This window comes from Chrysemys picta, chromosome 1 (assembly GCF_011386835.1).
Source record: "Chrysemys picta bellii isolate R12L10 chromosome 1, ASM1138683v2, whole genome shotgun sequence".
Classification (NCBI taxonomy): domain Eukaryota; kingdom Metazoa; phylum Chordata; order Testudines; family Emydidae; genus Chrysemys; species Chrysemys picta.
The window spans coordinates 266,036,698-266,048,844 of NC_088791.1; positions in this window are offsets into that span (position 1 = coordinate 266,036,698).

Consider the following 12,147-nt stretch of genomic DNA (forward strand, 5'->3'; position numbering starts at 1 on the left):
ATGACGAGAGTTGAATTTATCCCTGGTGTAACTCTACTGATGTGAACAGAATTAAACAATGTATGAATTTGCCCATTGGTTTTAAAATGTTGCCAAAATCCATTGCTTTTATAAGAATAAAATATCTTCTAATGTACCTTGTGTGAGCAGAGAAATGACGTAGTCCTAAATATCTGCTTTTCAGAACAATTTCCTATTACATTTTCTAGACTAGAACATTTTCAAAACATGATTCGATGAATGTCCTGTAACTGTTTTCTCATCCTCTCTCATAACAGTGCCAACAGTCACCGCTAACAGCAACTGGGGTCAGGGTCTACCTGAACTCCCCCATGTACCCTCCCCACATCACCTACTCCAGGTAGTCAAGACTTTGGGAGCATATGGCCTCATGAGGCCTCCCCCTTTTCTTTTATGAAACACTATGTGGCTTGAAGACTTGCACAGAATTTCCCAGGGGAAGTGAGTGTTAGAAAAGGTACCAGAATCCTCCAGGAAGGAGAGATTCAAGCTATTTTCAGTAGTGCAGGAGCAGGCACAAGAAATCCACTGATCTTCCCTTTGTGTAGAAAACATAAATATTTTTCTTTAAACATGAGATAGATAAAAGGGAAAAGTGGAGAGTCGTAAAACTCAAGGTGCCTCAAGGTGAGCTTCATCTGTGATATCTTTCTGTTGCTTCATGGGTTCTTCTTTCAAGTGATAAGCCTACACCTGCATTTTTCTTAGAATAGAATCTTGCAGTTCACCCTGCTTTTAGAGTGGGTTACCAGGAGCCCACACCTGTTGACCTACCATATTTACCTCCAGCAGGCTCAACTGGGTTTGGCCCCTCCTATGTTAGATATATAGATATGAACATTAATAAAATTAATGCAGATAACTTCCACACTTTTCATCTTTGGTTAAGGTGAAAATGTAAAATGGAAATGAGGGTCTTCATTGCATTAATGGGTCCACAGCTGAAGCAAATACATAACTCCTCCAATTTCCTAATGTGTATATATGAGACTACATAACAAAACAAGTCTCTTGTTAAGATGGTCCACCAGCTCTTCTGTGCACTCTGAAAACCAACAAGGCCCATCAGTGTTCAAGAACAGACCAATAAAATAGATTCTATAAACTGAAGGGTACAAAGGTGAGCCCTGAATTCTTATGAAGGCAATGGGTCAGACCATGCATGACAAATATGTGGTGACCACACCCTCAGTCTCCACTTATAGACTGCAAATGAGATCTGGATTATGCTCAATTATGTGTAAATGTTCCACAATATAGCTGGGATAGTCCTGTTTGTCTTGTTAGCCTGTATATACTGAATTAATCTTACAATTGTAATCTTCATAAATCTTGAAATCATCCACAACATTAAGTATTGGTGACTCCAAAATCATGCCTGCTTGGACAGGAACGGTCAGACAAAGTGGAGCAATGTGTACACTGCTATATTTCCCTTTTTCATTCTACTGAGAGGGTGAAATTCTCGACCCTTTGAATCAGTGGCAAAATTCCCATTGATTTCAATGGTGGAGCCAGGATTTCATTCGTGGACATTCATACTAGATGGACTCACTCAAATGTATCCCGTTTTGGAGTGGATGACCTTTGCAGTGGAGGTTAGATTAAAAATAAACAAACAAACAAATAAGTGACAGCAACAACCATGTACCTGCCTCTGTCTTGACTCATGTTGAAATGATCCATCTGGAGACAGCTAGACCAACAATGATCCAGCATCTGCATCAAGGATGATCATGGTAATAAATGCAAATGTCAGGAATTGTGTTCTGGAAGGCAGTAACCTTACACTGACCTTATTTGTTCATATTGCTACTGACAGGTCATTAGGACAGTTCAGTGCTTCTGTTTCTAGAGCTCCATGGGTTATTAGCACTTGCAGAGAATGTAGGCTGCTAATTCAGCAGACCTCGATGTTACTAATAAGGAAAGACTGCAGGCAGGGTTCGGTGACAAAGGCAATCGGCCAGGTTCATTGCCCTCAAGACACAGTACTAGCACCTTGGCTCCATGGTTACAGGTGCACTAACATATGAGTGCCCAGTGGCAAGGAGTGGCTCAGTCAGCAGTGGGAGTCTCTGCTGTCAACTAGGCCACACAAAGGTGAAGTATCCCAACATTTATAGACTGAGACAACTTATGTACTACCTTGCGTGTTTCATGACATCTGTTTGTTACCTCCCCTTACTCCTTACTCCAGATGTCTTGGGCAAAGATCCCTGTTCATCACTTCTGTCAAATCCTCTTATCTTGTGTTGTGTTAGGATGTACCTGGAGTAATATTTTGGAATGTGTTCACAGACATACCCAGTATCCGTAGCTTCTTAGGAGCGCCTATGTTTTAGCAATACTAGCAGTGCCAAGTTAGTGTATTGGACAGTGAACTTGTAAGCATCTGTTTTAACACATGGCCTGACTTTGGTTCATGGTATGGCCTGACTTTGCTGCTTACGGTTTAGGCCTCAGGTCTACACCGGGCCCAGTGCTCTAGGTTCTCTCTCTCTCCTACAGTGCAGACTGAAATCCATCAGGGGATCAAGTAAACTGTACATTAGTCAGGGATGGCTAAATTGTATCTCCCCAATCCAACAGTTTTCTCTCTAGATTCCATCTCCAAATGATTTATATTTAAAATTAAATGTTCTGCTGCCAATTTCAGTGCATTGTCACCTGAACTTATGGACCTTCACTAATGTTCTACACTTTTCTGATGTCTGAAGCAACAAAATTTTATACAATGGGAAAGAACATTTCCCAGTTGATGTACCCTTAGACTATCAAGGCTAACTTGCTGCTGACTTAGGGTCAAAAAATGGTAGGTAGCAGCAGCAGCAGCAGATCACCATGAAGCAATTACAGCAGTTACTGCTGAGGACTAAAATTTGCCATGTATGCTTTCCTATGACTTCTAACAACACCACTTCTTTTCAAATATCTAAAATGCCAATGCAGCGTTCAAAAATAAATCTCTCATGCAGTTAAAAAAATAAACATGTTCATTTATTATACCTGTTAGGAGTCTTCAATACAAAAGTAAAGTCAATTCAGAGAAAAAGAAACAATGGTGTGCACAAATAACAACATAAAACCAAATTTCTCAGGGAAGCTAGGTGATTTTGTTAGGTTTGTAACACACAATAGGTAGTAAGTTCTTACAGAAACCAGATATTTTAAGTCAACAGGAACTTATTGCCAGCTTCCAGTGAAAAAGGTATTGTATTGAAAGGAAGATGCAGGTGGCATTGTGTTTGCCAAAATAAAAATAATTTTGAGCAGCTTTTTCAGTTTCTAGTTTATCTAATTCCTTTTTGTTAAAACCAATGACATTATGATTAGTTCATACGGTTCTGGAGTGGGTCTTTATTAAGGGGAAGTCCTTAGTCCTTCCATATTATAACAATAGTTATTATAGTTCTACTTTGCAGTCATATAGCACTTTTCAAGGCTCCAAGTTCATGGCAAGTCACTGATTACGGTGGCTGACTAAACTACAGAAAAATATGCAACAAAAGGCTTATCTCACTTCATCAGATACTCTGGGAAACTTCCATCTGGTATATGGTCCCAGCAACACCCAGCTGTGGTATGGTAAATTAGCACAGACTAAAGCAGCCACAGTGGGTTAGCATTGGGCAGAGAATCAAGGAGCCAATGTCAGCTTCCTAACAGCCCGACATCTCTGCTGAAACCCAACTCGGTAAGAAACTGATAAGCCAGGAAAAAGAAAATTGAATGATAACAAAGAAAAATAGTGAAGACAGAATGGCAGAGAACTTAATTATATCTAGCTGATAGTTGAGGCCACTCTTGGAAGTCAGGTGAGTAAAGGGAGAGCAATTCCTGAACAAATAATATTTGAGGGGAAAAAATAAAGATAGTGTTGTACTTACCGCCTTACTTAATGACATGAACATTTAAATGGTCCCAGCTATGCTTTCAAGTTAACAGCTCATTAAAATGAGTGAATGTGTTCAGAATTAACTATTAGGTACTAACTATACTCTACCACCCTGGTCAAACATGGCAATAATTTAAATAAAAATAACTTTTTTTTTCAAACAGCTAGACATTCCATGTCATGATGAAACATTGAAGTCAATTGGAATAAAAACTGTTGGACAAATCCTGAGGTTTTCACTCAGGGTCATAGGGGAGGAGAAACCAACATGTGCAGATCATAAAGGCACAATTGCCTTCAGTGTAAGTTTTGGCTGAGTAAAGCAGTGTAAAAACCTCCGTAACAATGCGGTTCTGGCGGGAGTGCCAACTGAGAGTGCCAATTCAGGACAAATCACTTAAAACAGGGCAGTTACAGCCCTAGGCTGGGGTTTTTCCACCTCTAACACAAACCAAACCAGCCAAAGAGGACGTGGGTCTCACCCCACTGGCTAACCACAAGTCACACAAGCAATTTCCTTGGACACTCCAGTTTCCCAGTATCACCATCAGTGCTACTTGTAATGAGGACAAATGGTTATGAAAACCAATACCGCATTAAAAAAAAAAAAAAGGTTCTCCTGATCCCAAAGGATCAAGCCCCAGACCCAGGTCAATATACAAATCAGATCTTACCCACAAATCACGCTGTTGCCAATCGTTTAGAATCTAAAATCTAAAGGTTTATTCATAAAAGGAAAAAAAAATAGATGAGAGCTAAAATTGGTTAAATGGAATCAATTACATACAGTAATGGCAAAGTTCTTGGTTCAGGCTTGTAGTAATGATGAAATAAACTGCAGGTTTAAATCAAGTCTCTGGAATACATCCCTAGCTGGGATGGGTCATCAGTCCTTTGTGTAGAGCTTCAGTTTGTAGCAAAGTCCCTCAAGAGGTAAGAAGCAGGACTGAAGACCAGATGGAGGGAGAGGCATCACCTTTTATATTCTTTTTGAGATGTAAGAACACCTCTTTGTCCTTACTGTGGAAAATTACAGCAAAATGGAGTCAGGAGTCGCATGGGCCAGTCCCTGCATACTTTGCTGAGTTGCAAGGTGTATCTGCCTTTTCTCAATGGGTCCATTGTATAGCTGATGGTCCTTAATGGGCCATCAAGCAGGCTAGGCAGAGCTAACATCAACTCGTCTGGGAAGTTTCCCAGAAGCATAGCATAAGTTTGAAATACAGACAGTATAGAGCCAATATTCATAACTTCAACTACAAAATTGATACACACATATAGACAGCATAATCATAACCAGCAAACCATAACCTTGTCTTAGACACCTCATTTGACCCCCTTTATACAAGATTTGGTGCCACTACAGGATTTTGGTTGCAACCATGTTCTATATGGTCCCAGTTCAAATCAATAACATGACAACCTCAATTTGCAAAATTTGTTTGTGCATATAGGTGTATGTGTGTCAAAGATTCAGGGAGTAGAATGCACTGCACCCATAACTGTTCAATGGCTCTTAAGTAATTAATGTTAAAAGGAGTGTATGATCAAATTTGATCATACTCTACAAAATTATATTATGAATAATTTTCCCCTGTAAATTGTCTCTTCATCCTAAATCTTCCATCTTTCTGCATTTATTTGATGGCCATATGCTGAGTCATCTCCAAGAGTTACACATAATCCACCTGACATCAAGATTTAAAGATCTTGTTCACATCTCCTTGTCGAATAAGTGGAAGAAATAAAATCCCAAATATGAACCTGCAAATGTATTTGTTAATATAGCTCATGTCTGTTTCATTTTTAGGGAGAATACATTTCTCTATTCATAAGAGATGTGTTCGGTGTGCTGGGATATATTCTAATTCCTGTACTGTTCTCAGAGATGACAACAAATCTTTTCACACATTAGTTTTACTGCTAAAAATAAAATGGAGGCCTTTTGCCTGCCAGAATTCCCTCTTTATATCTTTCTAAAAAAAGTAATAATCAAAAGGTGAAAAAGTACATTTAAAAATGTGTCATTGTTGTATAAGGATCTATTCCTGCACCACTGAAACCAGTGGAAGTTTTTCCTCATTACTGAGTTTGGGAGAGATGGGAATATGTCTCTTTATTCATAATATATGTGTGCCATTATTTTTAATGTCACATGACACTGTGCCAGTGTCAAGACATGACAAGTTTTTTGTATTTTCAGGAAAACAATAAGCAAAAAGATACAGATTCACATATCTTAGTTTATGACATTACTATCTGATCTCATTAAGTATGGGAGATGTCTAGATTCGTAATCACATGAAATTATATGGGACAAGCAGGAATCTTTGCTATTGCAATGCTTCCATATTCATTATTTGAGGTATCACAAGTGTCAGAGCTAACTACACACATCACACAGATGATGCTTCTTATGAGAGCATGAGGCCACCAAAAAGTTGTCTAATTATTGAAATTGGTGAACTGACTAACATCAAATAAGAATCAAGTCAACCCTTCATGCAAAATCTGAACACAACTTTTTGGAAGTTTTAAAAAGTTCATTTAGTTTTGTGTTTCTCTTATTGCTAGCCTCTGCATTTCAGATTTAAATATGAAAAAAGAAAAAAAAAACACTTATACACTTTTTGGAATTTGTGAAAGGGTAGGGTGAAAACACTTAAGGATACACTGTTTTAAGTCTGCTGTGTCAGAAACTGGATACATATATATCCATTTTTAATATATATAATTTAAAAAATTAAATGACTCTGCTCCTTTAAATAATCACAAAGGTATATAGATTATGTGTAATATTCTACTCTTACATACATCTGTGCAATTCACAGAGTGTTACATAGATGCAAAGGAAGGTTGAATTTGGCCCAAGCTCTTGGTAACTGTCATAGTAATTTACCAGCCTGAGATCAATCTATATTAGTCTTCCCTTTACCATGACAAATGACAACAACTTTTTTTCTTTTTCTTTTCCACCGCCCCCTAAATTAACAATATTCCTCATCTGTCGAAGGGGGAAAAAATCTTGTTTTGGCAAATAAGTGAGTAGAATATTGCAAAATGATATTAGATCTTGACAGGTTTTGCATTACAGATTATACAACATAAGTGTTTGTGTTGAATCCACCAGAGAGTGGGTTGGTTAGTCCACAAACTTAAATAGGGGACCTTTCTGAGCAGTACTTTGACATCATAAACAAATGGGCAAGAGAGAAGTCTACCCGGAAAAGTGGGCTTAATCACTTCTATATTGTTGGGTGTTAATACCAATACTTCAAGCACTTGTTTGCTTCCTTCCACACAAATTTACTTCTTACTCCTGGGAGAATTCTGCACCACTGCACAATGCAGAATGTGCAGAGAATTAATATTCTGTGCAGAATTTCATTTTTCCCTACAGAATTGGTGCTGCAGAGCTGCTGGCAGCCACTAGGGACCACTGGATCCAGCAGAACCTGATTCTCCAGCTCACAAATACAGGAAACTGCCAGGGGGAGGGGAAACTGGAGGGTTTCTGGAAGCTGCAGTTTTCAACTTGTCCTGAAGGAAGGAGGCAGTGTGCAGGAAATTCCATACAGGTCTGGCAGCCAGCATCAGGCTGTTTCTCTCTCTCTAGATCAGGGATCGTCAACCTTTGGCACGCGGCCTAACAGGGTAAGCACCCTGATGGGCCGGGCTGGTTTGTTTACCTGCCGCGTCCACAGGTTCGGACGATCGTGCCTCCCACTGGCCGCAGTTTGTCGCTCCAGGCCAATTTTAAAGTACTGTACACAGAATATGTAATTTTTGATGCAGAATTTTAATTGTTTTGGTGCAAAATTTTCCCAGGAGTAACTATGTGTAATATATCTAAATGTAAATGTATACACCTAGGAACAAAGAATACTTACATGATAGGGGACTCTTTCCTGGGAAACAGTGACTGAAAATCATTTGGGGGGGGAGGTGTGCGGAAATTCTTGAGTGGGCACAGAGAGGTTGTTTTACCTCTTTATTTGGCACCTGTGCAACCACTGGTGGAATAATATACCCAATTCTGGTGTCCACAATTCAAGAAGGATGTTAATAAACAAGAGAGGTTCAGAGAAGAGCCAAAAGAGTGATTAAAGGATTAGAAAACTTGATTTATAGTGATAGACTCAAGAAGCTCAAAGTACTTAGCTTACAAAGAGAAGATTAAGGGGTTGATTAAGGGGTTACAACTATTTTAAATGGTCTCTTCAGTCTAGCAAAGAAAGGTATAACAGGATTCAATTGGTATAACAGGCCGGATGTTGAAAGTAGACAAATTCAGATGGAAATAAAGATTACATTGTTAACACCATTGAATTAACCATTGAAACAATATACCACAAATGGTTGTGGATTTTTCCATGACAGACAATCTTAAAATCAAGACTTCATGTCTAAAAAATTTGCTCTAGGCATTTTGGGGGAAAGTTTTATGGTCTGTGTTACACAGGAGATCAGACTGGATGATCACAGTGATTTCTTTCTGGCCTTGCAATCTATGAATCAGCTTCTCTCCAGATGTATCTTTCTCCTCCTCCTGCTCAAATGGGTGGCAGAGGAGGAATTGTGTCTCTGAATCACAGTTAATCCTCTCCTCTGTTTCACACAGTTCTTGCCCTCTGATTTTATTTTAGACTGCAAGTGATTCAGTATCCAGCATGTGTAGTAACAAATTGGTAACCCAAGCTCTTTTTTTAATCTTATTTTCTTGGAAAACTGTGATGAATGTGACTTAGGTTAACCCCATATTTAGTTAAGAAATACAATTAGAGTGTGACCACAGAAATATTCTTATGTATCAGAATCTGGCCCTTATTTATACTTATTAATGGCTCTTATTAAACCTGAAATACCTGGCACAAAGGGTTATACAAATATTAGGGATAGTATAGATATTAACCATATAATATTGCCATTTTACTATTTTTAAGGCCTTTGTTTCACATATGAACTATGGTAGCTTGAAGAGTAAGCTGGTGATAACTGTGGTCACTTGTTCAGATGGTATTTGAGCTATCTCATTATTATTTATTAGACGAAGACTTTTATTTTCATAATGTACAATTTATTGTTTGCTGATTCTCTTTTGGCATTGGCTTGTGCAGCTGCAGAATAGAATTCAATTTCCTCTCAGTCCAGTACAACATGCAATTTAAAGGGTTTCTGTTTGTGTCAAGGGGTCTTAAAAAGCAATCTCTTTGTCTTGGACTTTATTCAATGCATTTGGAGCTTGCACGCTTCCTGAAAGTAGCATCACTGCTGATGTGTGTGACAGATTGCATTTTGACAGTCCACATTCCCCTTGGACAAAGTGATACTTTTCTGCATCTGAGGACGAGCTTGTAGCTCTTTGAAATATACTTAGACTTTTCATTATGCATTTTATTTTCTTGCAGTTTGGCTATGTTTGGCTATTTCTTTCCAAAAAGTTTATTCAAGCCCTTTTCTCTGAGACTGGTGGTTTTAAATACAGTAAGTCACTTCTGAAATCCAACTGCTGTTTTTTTTTTTAATAATTTCAAATTTCTTGTCTACATAAACAGTTTTTTCCCCTAAGGTTACACCACCATTGAGTTGTATTATGTAGGATATTCTGCCTCTCCAAGTCATCCTCAGTGTAGTAGGGTTGTTTAATAAGGAACTACTCATTATAATATTTCTAACCAAGAACATAAGAACATAAGAATGGCCGTACTGGGTCAGACCAAAGGTCCATCTAGCCCAGTATCTTGTCTACCAACAGTGGCCAATGCCAGGTGCCCCAGAGGGAATGAACCCAACAGGCAATGATCAAGCGATCTCTCTCCTGCCATCCATCTCCATCCTCTGACAAACAGAGGCTAGGGACACTCTTCCTTACCCATCCTGGCTAATATCCATTAATGGACTTAACCTCCATGAATTTATCCAGTTCTCTTTTAAACACTGTTATAGTCCTAGCCTTCACAACCTGATCAGGCAAGGAGTTCCACAAGTTGACTGTGCTCTGTGTGAAGAAGAACTTCCTTTTATTTGCTTTAAACCTGCTGCCCATTAATTTCATTGTTGGAATGATGGACTGTTTATAATCTTGTATGGTCAAGTGGGCTAGTGACCAGTATAAGACAGACATTTCTTGGGGGGGACAAGGCTGGGACTGAGGGATATGTGGGTGTCATCCTGTATATTATTCATGGAGGCTGGGTATAGTATTTATGTACTCAGCTGGGAGTGCTTTGCATGGTGGTGGCTATGAGAGAGCTCACTAGTAAAATAGTGTAAAATGCATCCCAGGCTGGAGAGGTAAGAGGACACAGCAGTTCAGGTTGCATCCTGGAGAATGGACTCACAAGTGCCAAGTGACTAGAACATAAGGAAAACCTGGCCCACAGAAAATAAAATAAACACCTATGATTTCTTTCTGAAGCTTAGTGTTTGATTTGACTCCACTGGGTTTAGTATAGTTTCATATTAAAACCTGAAAGACAATGCAGCAATAAAAATGTTTTATTCAACCTGCCATAACTACTTATTCTAAAAGTCATGCTCTATGACTGTACAATTCTCTTATTACCTGCAAGTTACCTCCACTATATATCACTCAGCCCTGAGGTGCTTATCCTGACTTATGCATGAATGCTATCATACTGATATGGTACTATTCTCACACTATTGCTTGTATAACCTATACATTTTTAAACTACCCTGGATTTTATTATAGAAACATTTTGATAACAAAAGTAAAACAAAATCCAAAAGAATTGTAATAGTTATTTAAAATTATAGGCTCTTCTTTCATGTTCCAAGGGACTACACTCTGTAAGGTCACTGTTTATTCCTTGTTTCTTTCTCAGAGAGTGCAATAGAGCTCTATTTAAAAAAAAAAAAAAAGCCTTATGGTGCTTTTAGGCCTTTTAGGCTCCCCACTCTATAGTTTCACTGCTGGGAGGGGAAACTAGGCTGAGACCTACTTGAGGAAGGATATACATGCGTGGCTCTCAGCAATGCTTAAAGACAAACTTTGCAAACTGCAAAGGAATGTTGAACTAACCTGATATTTTGTCCAGTACTGATACCAATTTGTGGATGAGACTTTTGATATCAAAGATGTTATGGAATAATGCATTCTGTAGAGAATGCAGAAAAGCAAAGATATGTCATGAAAGGGGGGAAATATTGTTAATGAAGTATTTTAAAAACTTATTTATGCAATAGACGTTCCCTACACTCTGGTTAGTACAATATTCAACATAAACATCTGGGATTAACTTTTTCTCACTATAATACATGTTGTGCTGGTAACACTGCCAATTATTAAAGTTGCCCAGCACTTTGCCTTTTAAAACCTTTTTTTTTTCCATCTGCTTATATCTTTGCCAAATTTTAACCATTTGGGTTAAAAAACCCAAAGAAATTCAATGGCAAAAAGCTATATTAACATGTAGTTAAGGTTCCTTGGTAGTATGTCATCCCGTTTTCCTTTTTGTCCTTTAAATGGACAAAGAGTTAAATAGACTCCTGTGGGTAAAAGTGAATGGGTTGTAAACTGAGGTGAAGAGATTGTACACTTCAGCAACTGTGTGGTTGGCAGACCAAAGGTATTTGTGTTAATGGGGTTTATTGGGATATTGCTGAAAGAGAGCAAAGTTAAGATTGCAGGGGCATACCTTAACTCTGCCCTCTTTCATCAATGGGCAACCTTAACTCTGCATTTCCTGGTTTTCAGAACTCTCAGTTCTGCTCAGCTCAGCATTCTGCAAGGGGCCGACATACCACCTAGCAACCTCAACTCAACATTTATTTATTGCCTTTCAGTGTGTGTGTGTATGTGTGTGTGAGACACACCTCCTGGGTGTGCTGTTTTGTCCCATCTAGTGGCACTTAGACCACTTAGTGAGGCCAATGGAGGCTGCGGGAAGTGGCACGGGCCAAGGGATGTTATATTTTTCAAAGATAAGAAGAGCACAGGCAGATGTCAGTGAAACAGCTTGATTAATTTCTGATAAGCATTTATTTTGGCAAAGAACAAAAAAATGGCTATTGAGTTGGACAAAATAGATTGTGATTTTTTGGATAAAAATCAATGTGTGGGGCTAATTTTGGCCACAGCTTTTGAAACATATGACAAGACTAACAAGGAGTCTGGTGGCACCTTAAAGACTAACAGATTTATTGGGCATAAGCTTTCGTGGGTAAAAACCTCACTTCTTCAGATGCATAGAGTGAAAGTTACAGAT